This window comes from Cervus elaphus, chromosome 32 (assembly GCF_910594005.1).
Source record: "Cervus elaphus chromosome 32, mCerEla1.1, whole genome shotgun sequence".
Lineage (NCBI taxonomy): Eukaryota > Metazoa > Chordata > Mammalia > Artiodactyla > Cervidae > Cervus > Cervus elaphus.
The window spans coordinates 2,932,794-2,959,795 of NC_057846.1; positions in this window are offsets into that span (position 1 = coordinate 2,932,794).

Here is a 27,002-nt window from a genome sequence, read left to right on the forward strand (position 1 = left end):
ACAGAGTTCTTTCGTGTTGCTACAGTGACATCAGGATCCCTCTATCCTTGAAACAGTGTTCTTGGGGTTTCTATGGAGTGCCATCAAGGAAATCAAGGCTTCTTTCATGTGTGATGTACAAGACGGAATTGCTCTGCACGCAGTACAGGGGAATCAGGCCTCATCTCGCATCGAGGGGGAAGTCTCATGGTTTTTCTCGAGTTGCGGCGGGAACCTGGGGTATATTCTCGAGTTACGACGGGGATGGTCCTTCCACCCACGTGTTTGTTCAGCCACGTCAGGACTCCTGCCTAGTTGCGAGGGACAACTCGGGATTCTCCTCGAGGCTTGGCAGGGCAATTGGAATGCCTCTCCAGCTGAGGCAGGAGACCAAGGATCCCTTTCCACGTGCCACAAGAATCCTGGGACTCCTATCAAGTTTCACGAGGAGTCAGGCATCGTCTCCTTTGGAGGCACTGATCTCCGCGTACCTCTGGAGTTCTCAAAGGATGTGAGGCCTCCGGTCGCGATGAGGTGGGGAACTAGGTGTTTCTCTGTGGTCACCACAGGGGATTCAGACATCCTTTCTTCTTGGGAGATGCAAGACGAGCCTGCATTCAAGTCACTGCAGGGATATCTGGCCTTATTTCGAGTCAGGGCATCGCGGTGTCCATTCCACTTGAGGCCGCAAACTCAGGATCCCTCTCACATACCTAGAGCTGAGAGAAGCCTCCTCTTGAGGTGCTTGTGGTAAGGTGGTATTCCTCAGGAGTCGAAGCCAGGGACTAACCTCTCATTTCGTGTTGATTCTTGGTCCACGGAGCACTTTCGTGTTGCTACAGTGACCTCAGGATCCCTCTAGCCTTGAAACAGTGTTCTTGGGGTTTCTCTGGAGTGCCATGAAGGAAATCAAGGCTCCTTTCATGTGTGATGTGCAACACGGAATTGCTCTGCACGCAGTGCAGGGAAATCGGGCCTCATCTCGCGGCGAGGGGGAAGTCTCATGGTTTTTCTCGAGTTGCGGCGGGAACCTGGGGTATATTCTCGAGTTACGACGGGGATGGCACTTCCACCCACGTGTTTGTTCAGCCACGTCAGGACTCCTGCCTAGTTGCGAGGGACAACTCTGGATTCTCCTCGAGGCTTGGCAGGGCAATTGGGACGCCTCTCCAGCTGAGGCGGGAGACCAAGTGTCCCTTTCCACGTGCCACAGGAATCCTGGGACTCCTATCAAGTTTCACGAGGAGTCAGGCATCGTCTCCTTTGGAGGCACTGATCTCCGCGTACCTCTGGAGTTTTCAAAGGATGTGAGGCTATCGGTCGCGATGAGGTGGGGAACTAAGTCTTTCTCTCTGCTTTCCACAGGGGATTCAGACATCCTTTCGTCCTGGGAGATGCAAGACGAGCCTGCATTGAAGTCACTGCAGGGATATCCGGCCTTATTTCGAGTCAGGGCATCTCGGTGTCCATTCCACTTGAGGCCGCAAACTCAGGGTCCCTCTCACATACCTAGAGCTGAGAGAAGCCTCCTCTTGAGGTGCTTGTGGTAAGGTGGTATTCCTCTGGAGACGAATCCAGGGACTAACCTCTCTTTTCGAGTTGATTTTTGGTCCACAGAGTTCTTTCGTGTTGCTACAGTGACCTCAGGATCCCTCTATCCTTGAAACAGTGTTCTTGGGGTTTCTCTGGAGTGCCATCAAGGAAATCAAGGCTCCTTTCATGTGTGATGTGCAAGACGGAATTGCTCTGCACGGAGTACAGGGGAATCGGGCCTCATCTCGCATCGAGGGGAAGTCTCATGGTTTTTCTCGAGTTGCGGCGGGAACCTGGGGTATATTCTCGAGTTACGACGGGGATGGCCCTTCCACACACGTGTGTGTTCAGCGACGTGAGGACTCCTGCCTAGTTGCGAGGGACAACTAGGGATTCTCCTCGAGGCTTTGCAGGGCAATTGGGACGCCTCTCCAGCTGAGGCGGGAGACCAAGGGTCCCTTTCCATGTGCCACAGGAATCCTGGGACTCCTATCAAGTTTCACGAGGAGTCAGGCATCCTCTCCTTTGGAGGCACTGATCTCCGCATACCTCTGGAGTTTTCAAAGGATTTGAGGCCTCCTGTCGCGATGAGGTGGGGAACTAGGTCTTTCTCTGTGGTCTCCACAGGGGATTCAGACACCCTTTCGTCTTGGGAGATGCAAGACGAGCCTGCATTCCAGTCACTGCAGGGATATCCGGCCTTATTTCGAGTCAGGGCATCGCGGTGTCCATTCCACTTGAGGCCGCAAACTCAGGGTCCCTCTCACATACCTAGAGCTGAGAGAAGCCTCCTCTTGAGGTGCTTGTGGTAAGGTGGTATTCCTCTGGAGTCGAAACCAGGGACTAACCTCTCATCTCGAGTTGATTTTTGGTCCACGGAGCTCTTTCGTGTTGCTACAGTGACCTCAGGATCCCTCTAGCCTTGAAACAGTGTTCTTGGGGTTTCTCTGGAGTGCCATGAAGGAAATCAAGGCTCCTTTCATGTGTGATGTGCAACACAGCATTGCTCTGCACGCAGTGCAGGGGAATCGGGCCTCATTTCGCGGCGAGGGGGAAGTCTCATGGTTTTTCTCGAGTTGCGGCGGGAACCTGGGGTATATTCTCGAGTTACGACGGGGATGGCCCTTCCACACACGTGTTTGTTCAGCCACGTCAGGACTCTTGCCTAGTTGCGAGACACAACTCGGGATTCTCCTCGAGGCTTGGCAAGGCAATTGGGACGCCTCTCCAGCTGAGGTGGGAGACCAAGGATCCCTTTCCACGTGCCACAGGAATCCTGGGACTCCTATCAAGTTTCACGAGGAGTCAGGCATCGTCTCCTTTGGAGGCACTGATCTCCGCGTACCTCTGGAGTTTTCAAAGGATGTGAGGCCTCCAGTCGCGATGAGGTGGGGAACTAGGTCTTTCTCTGTGGTCTCCACAGGGGATTCAGACATCCTTTCATCTAGGGAGATGCAAGACGAGCCTGCATTCAAGTCACTGCAGGGATATCCAGCCTTATTTCGCGTCAGGGCATCGCGGTGTCCATTCCACTTGAGGCCGCAAACTCAGGGTCCCTCTCACATACCTAGAGCTGAGAGAAGCCTCCTCTTGAGGTGCTTGTGGTAAGGTGGTATTCCTCTGGAGTCGAAACCAGGGACTAACCTCTCATCTCGAGTTGATTTTTGGCCCAAGGAGCTCTTTCGTGTTGCTACAGTGACCTCAGGATCCCTCTATCCTTGAAACAGTGTTCTTGGGGTTTCTCTGGAGTGCCATCAAGGAAATCAAGGCTCCTTTCATGTGTGATGTGCAAGACGGAATTGCTCTGCACGGAGTACAGGGGAATCGGGCCTCATCTCGCATCGAGGGGAAGTCTCATGGTTTTTCTCGAGTTGCGGCGGGAACCTGGGGTATATTCTCGAGTTACGACGGGGATGGCCCTTCCACCCACGTGTTTTTTCAGCCACGTCAGGACTCCTGCCTAGTTGCCAGGGACAACTCGGGATTCTCCTCGAGGCTTGGCAGGGCAATTGGAACGCCTCTCCAGCTGAGGCGGGAGACCAAGGGTCCCTTTCCACGTGCCACAAGAATCCTGGGACTCCTATCAAGTTTCACGAGGAGTCAGGCATCGTCTCCTTTGGAGGCACTGATCTCCACGTACCTCTGGAGTTTTCAAAGGATTTGAGGCCTCCTGTCGCGATGAGGTGGCGAACTAGGTGTTTCTCTGTGGTCTCCACAGGGGATTCAGACACCCTTTCGTCTTGGGAGATGCAAGACGAGCCTGCATTCCAGTCACTGCAGGGATATCCGGCCTTATTTCGAGTCAGGGCATCGCGGTGTCCATTCCACTTGAGGCCGCAAACTCAGGGTCCCTCTCACATACCTAGAGCTGAGAGAAGCTTCCTCTTGAAGTGCTTGTGGTAAGGTGGTATTCCTCTGGAGTCGAAGCCAGGGACTAACCTCTCATCTCGAGTTGATTTTTGGTCCACGGAGCTCTTTCGTGTTGCTACAGTGACCTCAGGATCCCTCTAGCCTTGAAACAGTGTTCTTGGGGTTTCTCTGGAGTGCCATGAAGGAAATCAAGGCTCCTTTCATGTGTGATGTGCAACACAGCATTGCTCTGCACGCAGTGCAGGGGAATCGGGCCTCATTTCGCAGCGAGGGGGAAGTCTCATGGTTTTTCTCGAGTTGCGGCGGGAACCTGGGGTATATTCTCGAGTTACGACGGGGATGGCCCTTCCACACACGTGTTTGTTCAGCCACGTCAGGACTCTTGCCTAGTTGCGAGACACAACTCTGGATTCTCCTCGAGGCTTGGCAAGGCAATTGGGACGCCTCTCCAGCTGAGGTGGGAGACCAAGGATCCCTTTCCACGTGCCACAGGAATCCTGGGACTCCTATCAAGTTTCACGAGGAGTCAGGCATCGTCTCCTTTGGAGGCACTGATCTCCGCGTACCTCTGGAGTTTTCAAAGGATGTGAGGCCTCCAGTCGCGATGAGGTGGGGAACTAGGTCTTTCTCTGTGGTCTCCACAGGGGATTCAGACATCCTTTCATCTTGGGAGATGCAAGACGAGCCTGCATTCAAGTCACTGCAGGGATATCCAGCCTTATTTCGCGTCAGGGCATCGCGGTGTCCATTCCACTTGAGGCCGCAAACTCAGGGTCCCTCTCACATACCTAGAGCTGAGAGAAGCCTCCTCTTGAGGTGCTTGTGGTAAGGTGGTATTCCTCTGGAGTCGAAACCAGGGACTAACCTCTCATCTCGAGTTGATTTTTGGCCCAAGGAGCTCTTTCGTGTTGCTACAGTGACCTCAGGATCCCTCTATCCTTGAAACAGTGTTCTTGGGGTTTCTCTGGAGTGCCATCAAGGAAATCAAGGCTCCTTTCATGTGTGATGTGCAACACGGAATTGCTCTGCACGCAGTGCAGGGAAATCGGGCCTCATCTCGCGGCGAGGGGGAAGTCTCATGGTTTTTCTCGAGTTGCGGCGGGAACCTGGGGTATATTCTCGAGTTACGACGGGGATGGCCCTTCCACCCACGTGTTTGTTCAGCCACGTCAGGACTCCTGCCTAGTTGCGAGGGACAACTCTGGATTCTCCTCGAGGCTTGGCAGGGCAATTGGGACGCCTCTCCAGCTGAGGCGGGGGACCAAGTGTCCCTTTCCAAGTGCCACAGGAATCCTGGGACTCCTATCAAGTTTCACGAGGAGTCAGGCATCGTCTCCTTTGGAGGCACTGATCTCCGCGTACCTCTGGAGTTTTCAAAGGATGTGAGGCTATCGGTCGCGATGAGGTGGGGAACTAAGTCTTTCTCTGTGCTTTCCACAGGGGATTCAGACATCCTTTCGTCCTGGGAGATGCAAGACGAGCCTGCATTGAAGTCACTGCAGGGATATCCGGCCTTATTTCGAGTCAGGGCATCGCGGTGTCCATTCCACTTGAGGCAGCAAACTCAGGGTCCCTCTCACATACCTAGAGCTGAGAGAAGCCTCCTCTTGAGGTGCTTGTGGTAAGGTGGTATTCCTCTGGAGACGAATCCAGGGACTAACCTCTCTTTTCGAGTTGATTTTTGGTCCACAGAGTTCTTTCGTGTTGCTACAGTGACCTCAGGATCCCTCTATCCTTGAAACAGTGTTCTTGGGGTTTCTCTGGAGTGCCATCAAGGAAATCAAGGCTCCTTTCATGTGTGATGTGCAAGACGGAATTGCTCTGCACGCAGTACAGGGGAATCGGGCCTCATCTCGCATCGAGGGGAAGTCTCATGGTTTTTCTCGAGTTGCGGCGGGAACCTGGGGTATATTCTCGAGTTACGACGGGGATGGCCCTTCCACCCACGTGTTTCTTCAGCCACGTCAGGACTCCTGCCTAGTTGCCAGGGACAACTCGGGATTCTCCTCGAGGCTTGGCAGGGCAATTGGAACGCCTCTCCAGCTGAGGCGGGAGACCAAGGGTCCGTTTCCACGTGCCACAAGAATCCTGGGACTCCTATCAAGTTTCACGAGGAGTCAGGCATCGTCTCCTTTGGAGGCACTGATCTCCGCATACCTCTGGAGTTTTCAAAGGATTTGAGGCCTCCTGTCGCGATGAGGTGGGGAACTAGGTCTTTCTCTGTGGTCTCCACAGGGGATTCAGACACCCTTTCGTCTTGGGAGATGCAAGACGAGCCTGCATTCCAGTCACTGCAGGGATATCCGGCCTTATTTCGAGTCAGGGCATCGCGGTGTCCATTCCACTTGAGGCCGCAAACTCAGGGTCCCTCTCACATACCTAGAGCTGAGAGAAGCCTCCTCTTGAGGTGCTTGTGGTAAGGTGGTATTCCTCTGGAGTCGAAGCCAGGGACTAACCTCTCATCTCGAGTTGATTTTTGGCCCACGGAACTCTTTCGTGTTGCTACAGTGACCTCAGGATCCCTCTAGCCTTGAAACAGTGTTCTTGGGGTTTCTCTGGAGTGCCATGAAGGAAATCAAGGCTCCTTTCATGTGTGATGTGCAACACGGAATTGCTCTGCACCCATTGCAGGGAAATCGGGCCTCATCTCGCGGCGAGGGGGAAGTCTCATGGTTTTTCTCGAGTTGCGGCGGGAACCTGGGGTATATTCTCGAGTTACGACGGGGATGGCCCTTCCACCCACGTGTTTGTTCAGCCACGTCAGGACTCCTGCCTAGTTGCGAGGGACAACTCGGGATTCTCCTCGAGGCTTTGCAGGGCAATTGGGACGCCTCTCCAGCTGAAACGGGAGACCAAGGGTCCCTTTCCACGTGCCATAGGAATCCTGGGACTCCTATCAAGTTTCACGAGGAGTCAGGCATCGTCTCCTTTGGAGGCACTGATCTCCGCGTACCTCTGGAGTTTTCAAAGGATGTGAGGCCTCCGGTCGCGATGAGGTGGGGAATTAGGTCTTTCTCTGTGGTCTCCACAGGGGATTCAGACATCCTTTCATCTTGGGAGATGCAAGACGAGCCTGCATTCAAATCACTGCAGGGATATCCAGCCTTATTTCGCGTCAGGGCATCGCGGTGTCCATTCCACTTGAGGCCGCAAACTCAGGGTCCCTCTCACATACCTAGAGCTGAGAGAAGCCTCCTCTTGAGGTGCTTGTGGTAAGGTGGTATTCCTCTCGAGTCGAAGCCAGGGACTAACCTCTCATCTCGAGTAGATTTTTGGCCCACGGAGCTCTTTCGTGTTGCTACAGTGACCTCAGGATCCCTCTAGCCTTGAAACAGTGTTCTTGGGGTTTCTCTGGAGTCCCATCAAGGAAATCAAGGCTCCTTTCATGTGTGATGTGCAACACGGAATTGCTCTGCACGCAGTGCAGGGGAATCGGGCCTCATCTCGCGGCGAGGGGGAAGTCTCATGGTTTTTCTGGAGTTGCGGCGGGAACCTGGGGTATATTCTCGAGTTACGACGGGGATGGCCCTTCCACCCACGTTTTTCTTCAGCGACGTCAGGACTCCTGCCTAGTTGCGAGGGACAACTCTGGATTCTCCTCGAGGCTTGGCAAGGAAATTGGGACGCCTCTCCAGCTGAGGCGGGAGACCAAGGGTCCCTTTCCAAGTGCCACAGGAATCCTGGGACTCCTATCAAGTTTCACGAGGAGTCAGGCATCGTCCCCTTTGGAGGCACTGATCTCCGCGTACCTCTGGAGTTTTCAAAGGATGGGAGGCTATCGGTCGCGATGAGGTGGGGAACTAAGTCTTTCTCTGTGCTTTCCACAGGGGATTCAGACATCCTTTCGTCCTGGGAGATGCAAGACGAGCCTGCATTGAAGTCACTGCAGGGATATCCGGCCTTATTTCGAGTCAGGGCATCGCGGTGTCCATTCCACTTGAGGCCGCAAACTCAGGGTCCCTCTCACATACCTAGAGCTGAGAGAAGCCTCCTCTTGAGGTGCTTGTGGTAAGGTGGTATTCCTCTGGAGACGAATCCAGGGACTAACCTCTCTTTTCGAGTTGATTTTTGGTCCACAGAGTTCTATCGTGTTGCTACAGTGACCTCAGGATCCCTCTATCCTTGAAACAGTGTTCTTGGGGTTTCTCTGGAGTGCCATCAAGGAAATCAAGGCTCCTTTCATGTGTGATGTGCAACACGGAATTGCTCTGCACGCAGTGCAGGGGAATCGGGCCTCATCTCGCATCGAGGGGGAAGTCTCATGGTTTTTCTCGAGTTGCGGCGGGAACCTGGGGTATATTCTCGAGTTACGACGGGGATGGCCCTTCCACCCACGTGTTTGTTCAGCCACGTCAGGACTCCTGCCTGGTTGCCAGGGACAACTCGGGATTCTCCTCGAGGCTTGGCAGGGCAATTGGAACGCCTCTCCAGCTGAGGCGGGAGACCAAGGGTCCCTTTCCACGTGCCACAAGAATCCTGGGACTCCTATCAAGTTTCACGAGGAGTCAGGCATCGTCTCCTTTGGAGGCACTGATCTCCGCGTACCTCTGGAGTTTTCAAAGGATGTGAGGCCTCCGGTCGCGATGAGGTGGGGAACTAGGTCTTTCTCTGTGGTCTCCACAGGGGATTCAGACATCCTTCCTTCTTGGGAGATGCAAGACGAGCCTGCATTCAAGTCACTGCAGGGATATCCGGCCTTATTTCGAGTCAGGGCATCGCGGTGTCCATTCCACTTGAGGCCGCAAACTCAGGATCCCTCTCACATACCTAGAGCTGAGAGAAGCCTCCTCTTGAGGCGCTTGTGGTAAGGTGGTATTCCTCAGGAGTCGAAGCCAGGGACTAACCTCTCATCTCGTGTTGATTCTTGGTCCACGGAGCTCTTTCGTGTTGCTACAGTGACCTCAGGATCCCTCTAGCCTTGAAACAGTGTTCTTGGGGTTTCTCTGGAGTGCCATGAAGGAAATCAAGGCTCCTTTCATGTGTGATGTGCAACACGGAATTGCTCTGCACGCAGTGCAGGGGAATCGGGCCTCATCTCGCGGCGAGGGGGAAGTCTCATGGTTTTTCTCGAGTTGCGGCGGGAACCTGGGGTATATTCTCGAGTTACGACGGGGATGGCCCTTCCACACACGTGTTTCTTCAGCCACGTCAGGACTCCTGCCTAGTTGCGAGGGACAACTCTGGATTCTCCTCGAGGCTTGGCAGGGCAATTGAGACGCCTCTCCAGCTGAGGCGGGAGACCAAGTGTCCCTTTCCAAGTGCCACAGGAATCCTGGGACTCCTATCAAGTTTCACGAGGAGTCAGGCATCGTCTCCTTTGGAGGCACTGATCTCCGCGTACCTCTGGAGTTTTCAAAGGATGTGAGGCCTCCGGTCGCGATGAGGTGGGGAACTAGGTCTTTCTCTGTGGTCTCCACAGGGGATTCAGATATCCTTTCGTCCTGGGAGATGCAAGACGAGCCTGCATTGAAGTCACTGCAGGGATATCCGGCCTTATTTCGAGTCAGGGCATCGCGGTGTCCATTCCACTTGAGGCCGCAAACTCAGGGTCCCTCTCACATACCTAGAGCTGAGAGAAGCCTCCTCTTGAGGTGCTTGGGGTAAGGTGGTATTCCTCTGGAGACGAATCCAGGGACTAACCTCTCTTTTCGAGTTGATTTTTCGTCCACAGAGTTCTTTCGTGTTGCTACAGTGACCTCAGGATCCCTCTAGCCTTGAAACAGTGTTCTTGGGGTTTCTCTGGAGTGCCATCAAGGAAATCAAGGCTTCTTTCATGTGTGATGTACAAGACGGAATTGCTCTGCACGCAGTAAAAGGGAATCAGGCCTCATCTCGCATCGAGGGGGAAGTCTCATGGTTTTTCTCGAGTTGCGGCGGGAACCTGGGGTATATTCTCGAGTTACGACGGGGATGGTCCTTCCACCCACGTGTTTGTTCAGCCACGTCAGGACTCCTGCCTAGTTGCGAGGCACAACTCGGGATTCTCCTCGAGGCTTGGCAGGGCAATTGGAATGCCTCTCCAGCTGAGGCAGGAGACCAAGGATCCCTTTCCACGTGCCACAAGAATCCTGGGACTCCTATCAAGTTTCACGAGGAGTCAGGCATCGTCTCCTTTGGAGGCACTGATCTCCGCGTACCTCTGGAGTTCTCAAAGGATGTGAGGCCTCCGGTCGCGATGAGGTGGGGAACTAGGTGTTTCTCTGTGGTCACCACAGGGGATTCAGACATCCTTTCTTCTTGGGAGATGCAAGACGAGCCTGCATTCAAGTCACTGCAGGGATATCTGGCCTTATTTCGAGTCAGGGCATCGCGGTGTCCATTCCACTTGAGGCCGCAAACTCAGGATCCCTCTCACATACCTAGAGCTGAGAGAAGCCTCCTCTTGAGGTGCTTGTGGTAAGGTGGTATTCCTCAGGAGTCGAAGCCAGGGACTAACCTCTCATTTCGTGTTGATTCTTGGTCCACGGAGCACTTTCGTGTTGCTACAGTGACCTCAGGATCCCTCCAGCCTTGAAACAGTGTTCTTGGGGTTTCTCTGGAGTGCCATCAAGGAAATCAAGGCTCCTTTCATGTGTGATGTGCAACACGGAATTGCTCTGCACGCAGTGCAGGGAAATCGGGCCTCATCTCGCGGCGAGGGGGAAGTCTCATGGTTTTTCTCGAGTTGCGGCGGGAACCTGGGGTATATTCTCCAGTTACGACGGGGATGGCCCTTCCACCCACGTGTTTGTTCAGCCACGTCAGGACTCCTGCCTAGTTGCGAGGGACAACTCTGGATTCTCCTCGAGGCTTGGCAGGGCAATTGGGACGCCTCTCCAGCTGAGGCGGGAGACCAAGTGTCCCTTTCCAAGTGCCACAGGAATCCTGGGACTCCTATCAAGTTTCACGAGGAGTCAGGCATCGTCTCCTTTGGAGGCACTGATCTCCGCGTACCTCTGGAGTTTTCAAAGGATGTGAGGCTATCGGTCGCGATGAGGTGGGGAACTAAGTCTTTCTCTGTGCTTTCCACAGGGGATTCAGACATCCTTTCGTCCTGGGAGATGCAAGACGAGCCTGCATTGAAGTCACTGCAGGGATATCCGGCCTTATTTCGAGTCAGGGCATCGCGGTGTCCATTCCACTTGAGGCCGCAAACTCAGGGTCCCTCTCACATACCTAGAGCTGAGAGAAGCCTCCTCTTGAGGTGCTTGTGGTAAGGTGGTATTCCTCTGGAGACGAATCCAGGGACTAACCTCTCTTTTCGAGTTGATTTTTGGTCCACAGAGTTCTTTCGTGTTGCTACAGTGACCTCAGGATCCCTCTATCCTTGAAACAGTGTTCTTGGGGTTTCTCTGGAGTGCCATCAAGGAAATCAAGGCTCCTTTCATGTGTGATGTGCAAGACGGAATTGCTCTGCACGCAGTACAGGGGAATCGGGCCTCATCTCGCATCGAGGGGAAGTCTCATGGTTTTTCTCGAGTTGCGGCGGGAACCTGGGGTATATTCTCGAGTTACGACGGGGATGGCCCTTCCACCCACGTGTTTCTTCAGCCACGTCAGGACTCCTGCCTAGTTGCCAGGGACAACTCGGGATTCTCCTCGAGGCTTGGCAGGGCAATTGGAACGCCTCTCCAGCTGAGGCGGGAGACCAAGGGTCCGTTTCCACGTGCCACAAGAATCCTGGGACTCCTATCAAGTTTCACGAGGAGTCAGGCATCGTCTCCTTTGGAGGCACTGATCTCCGCATACCTCTGGAGTTTTCAAAGGATTTGAGGCCTCCTGTCGCGATGAGGTGGGGAACTAGGTCTTTCTCTGTGGTCTCCACAGGGGATTCAGACACCCTTTCGTCTTGGGAGATGCAAGACGAGCCTGCATTCCAGTCACTGCAGGGATATCCGGCCTTATTTCGAGTCAGGGCATCGCGGTGTCCATTCCACTTGAGGCCGCAAACTCAGGGTCCCTCTCACATACCTAGAGCTGAGAGAAGCCTCCTCTTGAGGTGCTTGTGGTAAGGTGGTATTCCTCTGGAGTCGAAGCCAGGGACTAACCTCTCATCTCGAGTTGATTTTTGGCCCACGGAACTCTTTCGTGTTGCTACAGTGACCTCAGGATCCCTCTAGCCTTGAAACAGTGTTCTTGGGGTTTCTCTGGAGTGCCATGAAGGAAATCAAGGCTCCTTTCATGTGTGATGTGCAACACGGAATTGCTCTGCACCCATTGCAGGGGAATCGGGCCTCATCTCGCGGCGAGGGGGAAGTCTCATGGTTTTTCTCGAGTTGCGGCGGGAACCTGGGTTATATTCTCGAGTTACGACGGGGATGGCCCTTCCACCCACGTGTTTGTTCAGCCACGTCAGGACTCCTGCCTAGTTGCGAGGGACAACTCGGGATTCTCCTCGAGGCTTGGCAGGGCAATTGGGACGCCTCTCCAGCTGAAACGGGAGACCAAGGGTCCCTTTCCACGTGCCACAGGAATCCTGGGACTCCTATCAAGTTTCACGAGGAGTCAGGCATCGTCTCCTTTGGAGGCACTGATCTCCGCGTACCTCTGGAGTTTTCAAAGGATGTGAGGCCTCCGGTCGCGATGAGGTGGGGAATTAGGTCTTTCTCTGTGGTCTCCACAGGGGATTCAGACATCCTTTCATCTTGGGAGATGCAAGACGAGCCTGCATTCAAATCACTGCAGGGATATCCAGCCTTATTTCGCGTCAGGGCATCGCGGTGTCCATTCCACTTGAGGCCGCAAACTCAGGGTCCCTCTCACATACCTAGAGCTGAGAGAAGCCTCCTCTTGAGGTGCTTGTGGTAAGGTGGTATTCCTCTCGAGTCGAAGCCAGGGACTAACCTCTCATCTCGAGTAGATTTTTGGCCCACGGAGCTCTTTCGTGTTGCTACAGTGACCTCAGGATCCCTCTAGCCTTGAAACAGTGTTCTTGGGGTTTCTCTGGAGTCCCATCAAGGAAATCAAGGCTCCTTTCATGTGTGATGTGCAACACGGAATTGCTCTGCACGCAGTGCAGGGGAATCGGGCCTCATCTCGCGGCGAGGGGGAAGTCTCATGGTTTTTCTGGAGTTGCGGCGGGAACCTGGGGTATATTCTCGAGTTACGACGGGGATGGCCCTTCCACCCACGTTTTACTTCAGCGACGTCAGGACTCCTGCCTAGTTGCGAGGGACAACTCTGGATTCTCCTCGAGGCTTGGCAAGGAAATTGGGACGCCTCTCCAGCTGAGGCGGGAGACCAAGGGTCCCTTTCCAAGTGCCACAGGAATCCTGGGACTCCTATCAAGTTTCACGAGGAGTCAGGCATCGTCCCCTTTGGAGGCACTGATCTCCGCGTACCTCTGGAGTTTTCAAAGGATGGGAGGCTATCGGTCGCGATGAGGTGGGGAACTAAGTCTTTCTCTGTGCTTTGCACAGGGGATTCAGACATCCTTTCGTCCTGGGAGATGCAAGACGAGCCTGCATTGAAGTCACTGCAGGGATATCCGGCCTTATTTCGAGTCAGGGCATCGCGGTGTCCATTCCACTTGAGGCCGCAAACTCAGGGTCCCTCTCACATACCTAGAGCTGAGAGAAGCCTCCTCTTGAGGTGCTTGTGGTAAGGTGGTATTCCTCTGGAGACGAATCCAGGGACTAACCTCTCTTTTCGAGTTGATTTTTGGTCCACAGAGTTCTATCGTGTTGCTACAGTGACCTCAGGATCCCTCTATCCTTGAAACAGTGTTCTTGGGGTTTCTCTGGAGTGCCATCAAGGAAATCAAGGCTCCTTTCATGTGTGATGTGCAACACGGAATTGCTCTGCACGCAGTACAGGGGAATCGGGCCTCATCTCGCATCGAGGGGGAAGTCTCATGGTTTTTCTCGAGTTGCGGCGGGAACCTGGGGTATATTCTCGAGTTACGACGGGGATGGCCCTTCCACCCACGTGTTTGTTCAGCCACGTCAGGACTCCTGCCTGGTTGCCAGGGACAACTCGGGATTCTCCTCGAGGCTTGGCAGGGCAATTGGAACGCCTCTCCAGCTGAGGCGGGAGACCAAGGGTCCCTTTCCACGTGCCACAAGAATCCTGGGACTCCTATCAAGTTTCACGAGGAGTCAGGCATCGTCTCCTTTGGAGGCACTGATCTCCGCGTACCTCTGGAGTTTTCAAAGGATGTGAGGCCTCCGGTCGCGATGAGGTGGGGAACTAGGTCTTTCTCTGTGGTCTCCACAGGGGATTCAGACATCCTTCCTTCTTGGGAGATGCAAGACGAGCCTGCATTCAAGTCACTGCAGGGATATCCGGCCTTATTTCGAGTCAGGGCATCGCGGTGTCCATTCCACTTGAGGCCGCAAACTCAGGATCCCTCTCACATACCTAGAGCTGAGAGAAGCCTCCTCTTGAGGCGCTTGTGGTAAGGTGGTATTCCTCAGGAGTCGAAGCCAGGGACTAACCTCTCATCTCGTGTTGATTCTTGGTCCACGGAGCTCTTTCGTGTTGCTACAGTGACCTCAGGATCCCTCTAGCCTTGAAACAGTGTTCTTGGGGTTTCTCTGGAGTGCCATGAAGGAAATCAAGGCTCCTTTCATGTGTGATGTGCAACACGGAATTGCTCTGCACGCAGTGCAGGGGAATCGGGCCTCATCTCGCGGCGAGGGGGAAGTCTCATGGTTTTTCTCGAGTTGCGGCGGGAACCTGGGGTATATTCTCGAGTTACGACGGGGATGGCCCTTCCACACACGTGTGTGTTCAGCGACGTCAGGACTCCTGCCTAGTTGCGCGGGACAACTCGGGATTCTCCTCGAGGCTTTGCAGGGCAATTGGGACGCCGCTCCAGCTGAGACGGGAGACCAAGGGTCCCTTTCCACGTGCCACAGGAATCCTGGGACTCCTATCAAGTTTCACGAGGAGTCAGGCATCGTCTCCTTTGGAGGCACTGATCTCCGCGTACCTCTGGAGTTTTCAAAGGATGTGAGGCTATCGGTCGCGATGAGGTGGGGAACTAAGTCTTTCTCTGTGCTTTCCACAGGGGATTCAGACATCGTTTCGTCCTGGCAGATGCAAGACGAGCCTGCATTGAAGTCACTGCAGGGATATCCGGCCTTATTTCGAGTCAGGGCATCGCGGTGTCCATTCCACTTGAGGCCGCAAACTCAGGGTCCCTCTCACATACCTAGAGCTGAGAGAAGCCTCCTCTTGAGGTGCTTGTGGTAAGGTGGTATTCCTCTGGAGATGAATCCCGGGACTAACCTCTCTTTTCGAGTTGATTTTTGGTCCACAGAGTTCTTTCGTGTTGCTACAGTGACCTCAGGATCCCTCTAGCCTTGAAACAGTGTTCTTGGGGTTTCTCTGGAGTGCCATCAAGGAAATCAAGGCTCCTTTCATGTGTGATGTGCAAGACGGAATTGCTCTGCACGCAGTACAGGGGAATCGGGCCTCATCTCGCATCGAGGGGAATTCTCATGATTTTTCTCGAGTTGCGGCGGGAACCTGGGGTATATTCTCGAGTTACGACGGGGATGGCCCTTCCACCCACGTGTTTCTTCAGCCACGTCAGGACTCCTGCCTAGTTGCGAGGGACAACTCGGGATTCTCCTCGAGGCTTGGCAGGGCACTTGGAACGCCTCTCCAGCTGAGGCGGGAGACCAAGGGTCCCTTTCCACGTGCCACAAGAATCCTGGGACTCCTATCAAGTTTCACGAGGAGTCAGGCATCGTCTCCTTTGGAGGCACTGATCTCCGCGTACCTCTGGAGTTTTCAAAGGATTTGAGGCCTCCTGTCGCGATGAGGTGGGGAACTAGGTCTTTCTCTGTGGTCTCCACAGGGGATTCAGACACCCTTTCGTCTTGGGAGATGCAAGACGAGCCTGCATTCCAGTCACTGCAGGGATATCCGGCCTTATTTCGAGTCAGGGCATCGCGGTGTCCATTCCACTTGAGGCCGCAAACTCAGGGTCCCTCTCACATACCTAGAGCTGAGAGAAGCCTCCTCTTGAGGTGCTTGGGGTAAGGTGGTATTCCTCTGGAGACGAATCCAGGGACTAACCTCTCTTTTCGAGTTGATTTTTGGTCCACAGAGTTCTTTCGTGTTGCTACAGTGACCTCAGGATCCCTCTATCCTTGAAACAGTGTTCTTGGGGTTTCTCTGGAGTGCCATCAAGGAAATCAAGGCTCCTTTCATGTGTGATGTGCAAGACGGAATTGCTCTGCACGCAGTTTAGGGGAATCGGGCCTCATCTCGCATCGAGGGGGAAGTCTCATGGTTTTTCTCGAGTTGCGGCGGGAACCTGGGGTATATTCTCGAGTTACGACGGGGATGGTCCTTCCACCCACGTGTTTGTTCAGCCACGTCAGGACTCCTGCCTAGTTGCGAGGGACAACTCGGGATTCTCCTCGAGGCTTGGCAGGGCAATTGGAACGCCTCTCCAGGTGAGGCAGGAGACCAAGGATCCCTTTCCACGTGCCACAAGAATCCTGGGACTCCTATCAAGTTTCACGAGGAGTCAGGCATCGTCTCCTTTGGAGGCACTGATCTCCGTGTACCTCTGGAGTTCTCAAGGATGTGAGGCCTCCGGTCGCGATGAGGTGGGGAACTAGGTGTTTCTCTGTGGTCTCCACAGGGGATTCAGACATCCTTTCTTCTTGGGAGATGCAAGACGAGCCTGCATTCAAGTCACTGCAGGGATATCTGGCCTTATTTCGAGTCAGGGCATCGCGGTGTCCATTCCACTTGAGGCCGCAAACTCAGGGTCCCTCTCACATACCTAGAGCTGAGAGAAGCCTCCTCTTGAGGTGCTTGTGGTAAGGTGGTATTCCTCAGGAGTCGAAGCCAGGGACTAACCTCTCATCTCGTGTTGATTCTTGGTCCACGGAGCTCTTTCGTGTTGCTACAGTGACCTCAGGATACCTCTAGCCTTGAAACAGTGTTCTTGGGGTTTCTCTGGAGTGCCATGAAGGAAATCAAGGCTCCTTTCATGTGTGATGTGCAACACGGAATTGCTCTGCACGCAGTCCAGGGAAATCGGGCCTCATCTCGCGGCGAGGGGGAAATCTCATGGTTTTTCTCGAGTTGCGGCGGGAACCTGGGGTATATTCTCGAGTTACGACGGGGATGGCCCTTCCACACACGTGTTTGTTCAGCCACGTCAGGACTCCTGCCTAGTTGCGAGGGACAACTCTGGATTCTCCTCGAGGCTTGGCAGGGCAATTGGGACGCCTCTCCAGCTGAGGCGGGAGACCAAGGGTCCCTTTCCACGTGCCACAGGAATCCTGGGACTCCTATCAAGTTTCACGAGGAGTCAGGCATCGTCTCCTTTGGAGGCACTGATCTCCGCGTACCTCTGGAGTTTTCAAAGGATGTGAGGCTATCGGTCGCGATGAGGTGGGGAACTAAGTCTTTCTCTGTGCTTTCCACAGGGGATTCAGACATCGTTTCATCCTGGCAGATGCAAGACGAGCCTGCATTGAAGTCACTGCACGGATATCCGGCCTTATTTCGAGTCAGGGCATCGCGGTGTCCATTCCACTTGAGGCCGCAAACTCAGGGTCCCTCTCACATACCTAGAGCTGAGAGAAGCCTCCTCTTGAGGTGCTTGTGGTAAGGTGGTATTCCTCTGGAGACGAATCCAGGGACTAACCTCTCTTTTCGAGTTGATTTTTGGTCCACAGAGTTCTTTCGTGTTGCTACAGTGACCTCAGGATCCCTCTAGCCTTGAAACAGTGTTCTTGGGGTTTCTCTGGAGTGCCATCAAGGAAATCAAGGCTCCTTTCATGTGTGATGTGCAAGACGGAATTGCTCTGCACGCAGTACAGGGGAATCGGGCCTCATCTCGCATCGAGGGGAATTCTCATGATTTTTCTCGAGTTGCGGCGGGAACCTGGGGTATATTCTCGAGTTACGACGGGGATGGCCCTTCCACCCACGTGTTTCTTCAGCCACGTCAGGACTCCTGCCTAGTTGCGAGGGACAACTCGGGATTCTCCTCGAGGCTTGGCAGGGCAATTGGAACGCCTCTCCAGCTGAGGCGGGAGACCAAGGGTCCCTTTCCACGTGCCACAAGAATCCTGGGACTCCTATCAAGTTTCACGAGGAGTCAGGCATCTTCTCCTTTGGAGGCACTGATCTCCGCGTACCTCTGGAGTTTTCAAAGGATTTGAGGCCTCCTGTCGCGATGAGGTGGGGAACTAGGTCTTTCTCTGTGGTCTCCACAGGGGATTCAGACACCCTCTCCTCTTGGGAGATGCAAGACGAGCCTGCATTCCAGTCACTGCAGGGATATCCGGCCTTATTTCGAGTCAGGGCATCGCGGTGTCCATTCCACTTGAGGCCGCAAACTCAGGGTCCCTCTCACATACCTAGAGCTGAGAGAAGCATCCTCTTGAGGTGCTTGTGGTAAGGTGGTATTCCTCAGGAGTCGAAGCCAGGGACTAACCTCTCATCTCGTGTTGATTCTTGGTCCACGGAGCTCTTTCGTGTTGCTACAGTGACCTCAGGATCCCTCTAGCCTTGAAACAGTGTTCTTGGGGTTTCTCTGGAGTGCCATCAACGAAATCAAGGCTCCTTTCATGTGTGATGTGCAACACGGAATTGCTCTGCACGAAGTGCAGGGGAATCGGGCCTCATCTCGCGGCGAGGGGGAAGTCTCATGGTTTTTCTCGAGTTGCGGCGGGAACCTGGGGTATATTCTCGAGTTACGACGGGGATGGCCCTTCCACACACGTGTGTGTTCAGCCATGTCAGGACTCCTGCCTAGTTGCGAGGGACAACTCGGGATTCTCCTCGAGGCTTTGCAGAGCAATTGGGACGCCTCTCCAGCTGAGACGGGAGACCAAGGGTCCCTTTCCACGTGCCACAGGAATCCTGGGACTCCTATCAAGTTTCACGAGGAGTCAGGCATCGTCTCCTTTGGAGGCACTGCTCTCCGCGTACCTCTGGAGTTTTCAAAGGATGTAAGGCCTCCGGTCGCGATGAGGTGGGGAATTAGGTCTTTCTCTGTGGTCTCCACAGGGGATTCAGACATCCTTTCATCTTGGGAGATGCAAGACGAGCCTGCATTCAAGTCACTGCAGGGATATCCAGCCTTATTTCACGTCAGGGCATCGCGGTGTCCATTCCACTTGAGGCCGCAAACTCAGGGTCCCTCTCCCATACCTAGAGCTGAGAGAAGCCTCCTCTTGAGGTGCTTGTGGTAAGGTGGTATTCCTCTGGAGTCAAAGCCAGGGACTAACCTCTCATCTCGAGTTGATTTTTGGCCCACGGAGCTCTTTCGTGTTGCTACAGTGACCTCAGGATCCCTCTAGCCTTGAAACAGTGTTCTTGGGGTTTCTCTGGAGTGCCATCAAGGAAATCAAGGCTCCTTTCATGTGTGATGTGCAACACGGAATTGCTCTGCACGCAGTGCAGGGGAATCGGGCCTCATCTCGCGGCGAGGGGGAAGTCTCATGGTTTTTCTCGAGTTGCGGCGGGAACCTGGGGTATATTCTCGAGTTACGACGGGGATGGCCCTTCCACCCACGTGTTTCTTCAGCGACGTCAGGACTCCTGCCTACTTGCGAGGGACAACTCTGGATTCTCCTCGAGGCTTGGCAAGGAAATTGGGACGCCTCTCCAGCTGAGGCGGGAGACCAAGGGTCCCTTTCCAAGTGCCACAGGAATCCTGGGACTCCTATCAAGTTTCACGAGGAGTCAGGCATCGTCTCCTTTGGAGGCACTGATCTCCGCGTACCTCTGGAGTTTTCAAAGGATGTGAGGCTATCGGTCGCGATGAGGTGGGGAACTAAGTCTTTCTCTGTGCTTTCCACAGGGGATTCAGACATCCTTTCGTCCTGGGAGATGCAAGACGAGCCTGCATTGAAGTCACTGCAGGGATATCCGGCCTTATTTCGAGTCAGGGCATCGCGGTGTCCATTCCACTTGAGGCCGCAAACTCAGGGTCCCTCTCACATACCTAGAGCTGAGAGAAGCCTCCTCTTGAGGTGCTTGTGGTAAGATGGTATTCCTCTGGAGATGAATCCAGGGACTAACCTCTCTTTTTGAGTTGATTTTTGGTCCACAGAGTTCTATCGTGTTGCTACAGTGACCTCAGGATGCCTCTATCCTTGAAACAGTGTTCTTGGGGTTTCTCTGGAGTGCCATCAAGGAAATCAAGGCTCCTTTCATGTGTGATGTGCAAGACGGAATTGCTCTGCACGCAGTACAGGGGAATCGGGCCTCATCTCGCATCGAGGGGGAAGTCTCATGGTTTTTCTCGAGTTGCGGCGGGAACCTGGGGGATATTCTCGAGTTACGACGGGGATGGCCCTTCCACCCACGTGTTTCTTCAGCCACGTCAGGACTCCTGCCTAGTTGCGAGGGACAACTCGGGATTCTCCTCGAGGCTTGGCAGGGCAATTGGAACGCCTCTCCAGCTGAGGCGGGAGACCAAGGGTCCCTTTCCACATGCCACAAGAATCCTGGGACTCCTATCAAGTTTCACGAGGAGTCAGGCATCGTCTCCTTTGGAGGCACTCATCTCCGCGTACCTCTGGAGTTTTCAAAGGATGTGAGGCCTCCGGTCGCAATGAGGTGGGGAACTAGGTCTTTCTCTGTGGTCTCCACAGGGGATTCAGACATACTTTCGTCTTGGGAGATGCAAGACGAGCCTGCATTCAAGTCACTGCAGGCATATCCGACCTTATTTCTAGTCAGGGCATGGCGGTGTCCATTCCACTTGAGGTCGCAAACTCAGGGTCCCTCTCACTTACCTAGAGCTGAGAGAAGCCTCCTCTTGAGGTGCTTGTGGTAAGGTGGTATTCCTCTGGAATCGAAGCCAGGGACTAACGTCTCATCTCGAGTTGATTTGTGGTCCACGGAGCTCTTTCGTGTTGCTACAGTGACCTCAGGATCCCTCTAGCCTTGAAACAGTCTTCTTGGGGTTTCTCTGGAGTGCCATCAAGGAAATCAAGGCTCCTTTCATGTGTGATGTGCAACACGGAATTGCTCTGCACGCAGTGCAGGGGAATCGGGCCTCATCTCGCGGCGAGGGGGAAGTCTCATGGTTTTTCTCGAGTTGCGGCGGGAACCTGGGGTATATTCTCGAGTTACGACGGGGATGGCCCTTCCACACACGTGTGTGTTCAGCGACGTGAGGACTCCTGCCTAGTTGCGAGGGACAACTCGGGATTCTCCTCGAGGCTTTGCAGGGCAATTGGGACGCCTCTCCAGCTGAGGCGGGAGACCAAGGGTCCCTTTCCACGTGCCACAGGAATCCTGGGACTCCTATCAAGTTTCACGAGGAGTCAGGCATCCTCTCCTTTGGAGGCACTGATCTCCACATACCTCTGGAGTTTTCAAAGGATTTGAGGCCTCCTGTCGCGATGAGGTGGGGAACTAGGTCTTTCTCTGTGGTCTCCACAGGGGATTCAGACACCCTTTCGTCTTGGGAGATGCAAGACAAGCCTGCATTCCAGTCACTGCAGGGATATCCGGCCTTATTTCGAGTCAGGGCATCGCGGTGTCCATTCCACTTGAGGCAGCAAACTCAGGGTCCCTCTCACATACCTAGAGCTGAGAGAAGCCTCCTCTTGAGGTGCTTGTGGTAAGGTGGTATTCCTCTGGAGTCGAAGCCAGGGACTAACCTCTCATCTCGAGTTGATTTTTGGCCCACGGAGTTCTTTCGTGTTGCTACAGTGACCTCAGGATCCCTCTAGCCTTGAAACAGTGTTCTTGGGGTTTCTCTGGAGTGCCATGAAGGAAATCAAGGCTCCTTTCATGTGTGATGTGCAACACAGAATTGCTCTGCACGCAGTGCAGGGGAATCGGGCCTCATCTCGCGGCGAGGGGGAAGTCTCATGGTTTTTCTCGAGTTGCGGCGGGAACCTGGGGTATATTCTCGAGTTACGACGGGGATGGCCCTTCCACACACGTGTTTGTTCAGCCACGTCAGGACTCTTGCCTAGTTGCGAGACACAACTCGGGATTCTCTTCGAGGCTTGGCAAGGCAATTGGGACGTCTCTCCAGCTGAGGCGGGAGACCAAGGGTCCCTTTCCACGTGCCACAGGAATCCTGGGACTCCTATCAAGTTTCACGAGGAGTCAGGCATCGTCTCCTTTGGAGGCACTGATCTCCGCGTACCTCTGGAGTTTTCAAAGGATGTGAGGCCTCCGGTCGCGATGAGGTGGGGAACTAGGTCTTTCTCTGTGGTCTCCACAGGGGATTCAGACATACTTTCATCTTGGGAGATGCAAGACGAGCCTGCATTCAAGTCACTGCAGGGATATCCGGCCTTATTTCGCGTGGGCATCGCGGTGTCCATTCCACTTGAGGCCCCAAACTCAGGGTCCCTCTCACATACCTAGAGCTGAGAAAAGCCTCCTCTTGAAGTGCTTGTGGTAAGGTGGTATTCCTCTGGAGTCGAAGCCAGGGACTAACCTCTCATCTCGAGTTGATTTTTGGCCCACGGAGCTCTTTCGTGTTGCTACAGTGACCTCAGGATCCCTCTAGCCTTGAAACAGTTTTCTTGGGGTTTCTCTGGAGTGCCATGAAGGAAATCAAGGCTCCTTTCATGTGTGATGTGCAACACGGAATTGCTCTGCACGCAGTGCAGGGGAATCGGGCCTCATCTCGCGGCGAGGGGGAAGTCTCATGGTTTTTCTCGAGTTGCGGCGGGAACCTGGGGTATATTCTTGAGTTACGACGGGGATGGCCCTTACACCCACGTGTTTGTTCAGCCACGTCAGGACTCCTGCCTAGTTGCGAGGGACAACTCGGGATTCTCCTCGAGGCTTTGCAGGGCAATTGGGACGCCTCTCCAGCTGAGACGGGAGACCAAGGGTCCCTTTCCACGTGCCACAGGAATCCTGGGACTCCTATCAAGTTTCACGAGGAGTCAGGCATCGTCTCCTTTGGAGGCACTGCTCTCCGCGTACCTCTGGAGTTTTCAAAGGATGTGAGGCCTCCGGTCGCGATGAGGTGGGGAATTAGGTCTTTCTCTGTGGTCTCCACAGGGGATTCAGACATCCTTTCATCTTGGGAGATGCAAGACGAGCCTGCATTCAAGTCACTGCAGGGATATCCAGCCTTATTTCACGTCAGGGCATCGCGGTGTCCATTCCACTTGAGGCCGCAAACTCAGGGTCCCTCTCACATACCTAGAGCTGAGAGAAGCCTCCTCTTGAGGTGCTTGTGGTAAGGTGGTATTCCTCTGGAGTCGAAGCCAGGGACTAACCTCTCATCTCGAGTTGATTTTTGGTCCACGGAGCTCTTTCGTGTTGCTACAGTGACCTCAGGATCCCTCTAGCCTTGAAACAGTGTTCTTGGGGTTTCTCTGGAGTACCATGAAGGAAATCAAGGCTCCTTTCATGTGTGATGTGCAACACAGCATTGCTCTGCACGCAGTGCAGGGGAATCGGGCCTCATCTCGCGGCGAGGGGGAAGTCTCATGGTTTTTCTCGAGTTGCGGCGGGAACCTGGGGTATATTCTCCAGTTACGACGGGGATGGCCCTTCCACACACGTGTTTGTTCAGCCACGTCAGGACTCTTGCCTAGTTGCGAGACACAACTCGGGATTCTCCTCGAGGCTTGGCAAGGCAATTGTGACGCCTCTCCAGCTGAGGTGGGAGACCAAGGATCCCTTTCCACGTGCCACAGGAATCCTGGGACTCCTATCAAGTTTCACGAGGAGTCAGGCATCGTCTCCTTTGGAGGCACTGATCTCCGCGTACCTCTGGAGTTTTCAAAGGATGTGAGGCCTCCAGTCGCGATGAGGTGGGGAACTAGGTCTTTCTCTGTGGTCTCCACAGGGGATTCAGACATCCTTTCATCTTGGGAGATGCAAGACGAGCCTGCATTCAAGTCACTGCAGGGATATCCAGCCTTATTTCGCGTCAGGGCATCGCGGTGTCCATTCCACTTGAGGCCGCAAACTCAGGGTCCCTCTCACATACCTAGAGCTGAGAGAAGCCTCCTCTTGAGGTGCTTGTGGTAAGGTGGTATTCCTCTGGAGTCGAAACCAGGGACTAACCTCTCATCTCGAGTTGATTTTTGGCCCAAGGAGCTCTTTCGTGTTGCTACAGTGACCTCAGGATCCCTCTAGCCTTGAAACAGTGTTCTTGGGGTTTCTCTGGAGTGCCATCAAGGAAATCAAGGCTCCTTTCATGTGTGATGTGCAACACGGAATTGCTCTGCACGCAGTGCAGGGGAATCGGGCCTCATCTCGCGGCGAGGGGGAAGTCTCATGGTTTTTCTCGAGTTGCGGCGGGAACCTGGGGTATATTCTCGAGTTACGACGGGGATGGCCCTTCCACCCACGTGTTTCTTCAGCGACGTCAGGACTCCTGCCTAGTTGCGAGGGACAACTCTGGATTCTCCTCGAGGCTTGGCAGGGCAATTGAGACGCCTCTCCAGCTGAGGCGGGAGACCAAGTGTCCCTTTCCAAGTGCCACAGGAATCCTGGGACTCCTATCAAGTTTCACGAGGAGTCAGGCATCGTCTCCTTTGGAGGCACTGATCTCCGCGTACCTCTGGAGTTTTCAAAGGATGTGAGGCCTCCGGTCGCGATGAGGTGGGGAACTAGGTCTTTCTCTGTGGTCTCCACAGGGGATTCAGACATCCTTTCGTCCTGGGAGATGCAAGACGAGCCTGCATTCAAGTCACTGCAGGGATATCCGGCCTTATTTCGAGTCAGGACATCGCGGTGTCCATTCCACTTGAGGCCTCAAACTCAGGGTCCCTCTCACATACCTAGAGCTGAGAGAAGCCTCCTCTTGAGGTGCTTGGGGTAAGGTGGTATTCCTCTGGAGACGAATCCAGGGACTAACCTCTCTTTTCGAGTTGATTTTTGGTCCACAGAGTTCTTTCGTGTTGCTACAGTGACCTCAGGATCCCTCTATCCTTGAAACAGTGTTCTTGGGGTTTCTCTGGAGTGCCATGAAGGAAATCAAGGCTCCTTTCATGTGTGATGTACAAGACGGAATTGCTCTGCACGCAGTACAGGGGAATCAGGCCTCATCTCGCATCGAGGGGGAAGTCTCATGGTTTTTCTCGAGTTGCGGCGGGAACCTGGGGTATATTCTCGAGTTACGACGGGGATGGTCCTTCCACCCACGTGTTTGTTCAGCCACGTCAGGACTCCTGCCTAGTTGCGTGGGACAACTCGGGATTCTCCTCGAGGCTTGGCAGGGCAATTGGAATGCCTCTCCAGCTGAGGCAGGAGACCAAGTATCCCTTTCCACGTGCCACAAGAATCCTGGGACTCCTATCAAGTTTCACGAGGAGTCAGGCATCGTCTTCTTTGGAGGCACTGATCTCCGCGTACCTCTGGAGTTCTCAAAGGATGTGAGGCCTCCGGTCGCGATGAGGTGGGGAACTAGGTGTTTCTCTGTGGTCTCCACAGGGGATTCAGACATCCTTTCTTCTTGGGAGATGCAAGACGAGCCTGCATTCAAGTCACAGCAGGGATATCTGGCCTTATTTCGAGTCAGGGCATCGCGGTGTCCATTCCACTTGAGGCCGCAAACTCAGGATCCCTCTCACATACCTAGAGCTGAGAGAAGCCTCCTCTTGAGGTGCTTGTGGTAAGGTGGTATTCCTCAGGAGTCGAAGCCAGGGACTAACCTCTCATCTCGTGTTGATTCTTGGTCCACGGAGCACTTTCGTGTTGCTACAGTGACCTCAGGATCCCTCTAGCCTTGAAACAGTGTTCTTGGGGTTTCTCTGGAGTGCCATGAAGGAAATCAAGGCTCCTTTCATGTGTGATGTGCAACACGGAATTGCTCTGCACCCAGTGCAGGGGAATCGGGCCTCATCTCGCGGCGAGGGGGAAGTCTCATGGTTTTTCTCGAGTTGCGGCCGGAACCTGGGGTATATTCTCGAGTTACGACGGGGATGGCCCTTCCACCCACGTGTTTGTTCAGCCACGTCAGGACTCCTGCCTAGTTGCGAGGGACAACTCTGGATTCTCCTCGAGGCTTTGCAGGGCAATTGGGACGCCTCTCCAGCTGAGACGGGAGACCAAGGGTCCCTTTCCACGTGCCACAGGAATCCTGGGACTCCTATCAAGTTTCACGAGGAGTCAGGCATCGTCTCCTTTGGAGGCACTGCTCTCCGCGTACCTCTGGAGTTTTCAAAGAATGTGAGGCCTCCGGTCGCGATGAGGTGGGGAATTAGGTCTTTCTCTGTGGTCTCCACAGGGGATTCAGACATCCTTTCATCTTGGGAGATGCAAGACGAGCCTGCATTCAAGTCACTGCAGGGATATCCAGCCTTATTTCGCGTCAGGGCATCGCGGTGTCCATTCCACTTGAGGCCGCAAACTCAGGGTCCCTCTCACATACCTAGAGCTGAGAGAAGCCTCCTCTTGAGGTGCTTGTGGTAAGGTGGTATTCCTCTGGAGTCGAAGCCAGGGACTAACCTCTCATCTCGAGTAGATTTTTGGCCCACGGAGCTCTTTCGTGTTGCTACAGTGACCTCAGGATCCCTCTAGCCTTGAAACAGTGTTCTTGGGGTTTCTCTGGAGTCCCATCAAAGAAATCAAGGCTCCTTTCATGTGTGATGTGCAACACGGAATTGCTCTGCACGCAGTTCAGGGGAATCGGGCCTCATCTCGCGGCGAGGGGGAAGTCTCATGGTTTTTCTCGAGTTGCGGCGGGAACCTGGGGTATATTCTCGAGTTACGACGGGGATGGCCCTTCCACCCACGTGTTTCTTCAGCGACGTCAGGACTCCTGCCTAGTTGCGAGGGACAACTCTGGATTCTCCTCGAGGCTTGGCAAGGAAATTGGGACGCCTTTCCAGCTGAGGCGGGAGACCAAGGGTCCCTTTCCAAGTGCCACAGGAATCCTGGGACTCCTATCAAGTTTCACGAGGAGTCAGTTATCGTCCCCTTTGGAGGCACTGATCTCCGCGTACCTCTGGAGTTTTCAAAGGATGTGAGGCTATCGGTCGCGATGAGGTGGGGAACTAAGTCTTTCTCTGTGCTTTCCGCAGGGGATTCAGACATCCTTTCGTCCTGGGAGATGCAAGACGAGCCTGCATTGAAGTCACTGCAGGGATATCCGGCCTTATTTCGAGTCAGGGCATCGCGGTGTCCATTCCACTTGAGGCCGCAAACTCAGGGTCCCTCTCACATACCTAGAGCTGAGAGAAGCCTCCTCTTGAGGTGCTTGTGGTAAGGTGGTATTC